The 2,717-nt window shown below is 39.5% G+C and overlaps 1 protein-coding gene across 1 annotated transcript in view; it reads right to left on the reverse strand.

Annotated features, from left to right (window-relative positions):
* The window catches only part of LOC104910484 (collagen alpha-1(XXII) chain-like), a 24,475-nt gene that overhangs the window by 19,852 nt on the left and 1,906 nt on the right, over positions 1-2,717 (reverse strand). The gene's annotated exons all lie outside the window — the stretch shown is intronic.

Consider the following 2,717-nt stretch of genomic DNA (forward strand, 5'->3'; position numbering starts at 1 on the left):
TTTGTGCTCTACAATGATGATGTATTTTTAGGTCAGAGTCTCCTGCTTTCTTCTGTTATTTCCACAGCTTTCTGGAGCAGTCATGGCACAGGACTCATCTTTTTAATACCAAAGGACAGATCCAAGAAAAAGATGTGAAATACTTGCACAAAAAATGGCTACAAGCAGTTTTAAGTAAATGTTTCAGCTAAGACCTTCCACTCTTCAAAAATCTGTTATTTTTCTTGTTATCTGCTAGGTCAAAATATAGTTTTCTAATCCTTTCAATTAAAATGCAGCAAGGCCTGATAATGAATCACCGAGTCTCTCCACAGAAACTAATCACCTTTCACAGTGCACCTCTTCTTATTGACATTCACCTTGGCTCTGGAGTGACTCACCAGCTGCTGAGCTATGAACTTTGAAATGTTTACTTTCACACTACACAGTTCAGCCTCCATTGTTAATGAAGAATGAGGACAAGTCCAGGAGAAGAACTGCTCCATGCCAGATATGCCTCACCCTCAATCATCACAACAATCTGTTAGGAAATTCTACAGTTTTACACAATACACTGAATAGCACTATGAATTAATCATTTTCAAGACTGCCATAGATGAGATAACAAATGAAAAGTATGCCATGTTGCCCTGCCCACTGAAGCCTATAGTCAAAGGAAAAACTGGCACATATCTGCTTTGGTCTCAGTTTCATAGGAAAAGAGGTAATTGCCTTAAGTTGTACCAGAGGGGTTACTATTAGGAAAAATTTCTTCTCAGAAGGAGTGGTGAGGTATTGAAACAGGCAGCCCAGGGAGGTGGTGGAGTCACTGTCCCTGGAGGTGTTCTAGAAAAGGGCAGATTTGGTACTGAGGGACATGATTTAGTAGACATGGTGGTAATGGGTTGATGGTTGGATGTGATTATATTAGTGGTATTTTCCATCCTTAATGATTCTATAATTCTGATTCTCTGCTCTTTGAGAGCGCGTGCAGCTAGACCTCCTCTAGACCCAATCTCTCTGGGTTGTTGGTTGGACCTTATTGATCTTTTCCAACCTTAATGTTTCTATGATTCTATGATTTTATTAATTTGTCATGTTTTCAGTAAATATCAAACAGGAAACCACTGGAGAGATTAAAGAACAAGCCTATTTCTTCATTAATACTGAGAGACGTGGGTCTGTAGGGAAGATTAGTACTGGTCATACAACATGGCCAGTGTAACAGACCAACTTCTGGAATTAGATATTTAATTGCATGAATGCAACTCAACTTCTTAAACACCTAGCTGATAATATTGACAGACAGCATCCTGAAAACTGATCATTTTTCCTTCAGTGCTCATTATCATACCCAAGCATCTCTGAAGGCACTGTGTGTGCAGCTTTGCAGCACTCTGCTAGCACACTTTGCAGTACGGGAGATTCATCTGACAGTATGTTATAAACTGGAGAGATTGCCTTGTATAAGTACTTTATAGGGCTTTAGTACATTGACTGTCCTGCATTGCTGTTAGAGTTCTGAATGCTTTCAGAAATAAAATTCCCATTTTGTTTTAGCAAGGCAGAAGACAACGGAAAGCTATATGCAGGTGTCTGCATCTGAAGTCCTACAGTAAAATGAAGATGACAAAATGATAAAAAGAATCACTGTTCTTCTCATCCATTATTTAAAGGATTCTGAGTTCCAGAATAATCATGCTCCATAATGACTTCACATATAGCCAGCACCACTTGCCAGTGAACAGTTCTTTGCTACAGATTATACAATGAATGTATGATGGGATTCCTGCAGAGGCAATTTCATGTGAAATTTAGGACTAATTTCCAAATCATACAAATTGATGGAGCAAACAAAGCCAAAACACTCACCTCCAGGACAGAAAGATATCCACCTGCTTTAACATGCTTTATAGATTTTTTTCCCTAAAGAAAAGACTTGTGCTGCTTCTCAGCATAATTCTTGAAGGACTTTAAGGAAAATTTTGAAAACAGGAGAGTTCGGGTTCATGATGTTATGTATATTCAATGGCCATCTCTCTCTTCCTAAGAGACCTCTGAGCAAGAAATCAAGGTTTCTGAATTCTAACAGTGTATCAAAGCTATTCGGGGAACAATCTGGAAAAGAAGGCAGTATTACTTATTTGCCTCACAGGCTTCTTGCAAACAGAGCAGAATGTCAAACATTTCCTTTCTAAATCTCATGCTAAAGGTCAAGTGCAGTAAATTGCTGCAGTTGCTCAGAAGTGCGTGGAACTAAAGCAGTTTTAACTACAGATCTAACGTGCACTTATGTACTAGATGACTGAATTGTTGCTTTTTAGTATTACCGAGATGTTCTTTATCCCACAGAGGCCTTGCAGTTCAGACCAAATATGTTTAGTTTAAATTTACATATTTGTTCTGAAAGGGTCCTTGTTCTTTTAATTGCAAAAGAAATGTCATTTTTTGAATAAGAAAAATTGCCAGGGGAAGAGTGGAAGGGAAGACTGGAGGGGAGAGATTATTTAAAACAAAATAAAAGCAAGAGGAAATCTCAGAATCATAGAATAATAAGATAGCCTCAGTTGGAAGGGTCCCACAAGGATCACAGAGTCCAACTCCTGGCTCCATAAAAGACCACCCCACATCCAAACCCTATGTCTTATAGCATTGTCCAAACACTCCTTGAACTCCAGCAGCTCGGGGCCGTGCCCACTGCCCTGGGCAGCCCATTCCATGCCCACCGCCCTCTGGTG

The sequence above is a fragment of the Meleagris gallopavo genome, chromosome 3 (assembly GCF_000146605.3).
Source record: "Meleagris gallopavo isolate NT-WF06-2002-E0010 breed Aviagen turkey brand Nicholas breeding stock chromosome 3, Turkey_5.1, whole genome shotgun sequence".
NCBI lineage: Eukaryota > Metazoa > Chordata > Aves > Galliformes > Phasianidae > Meleagris > Meleagris gallopavo.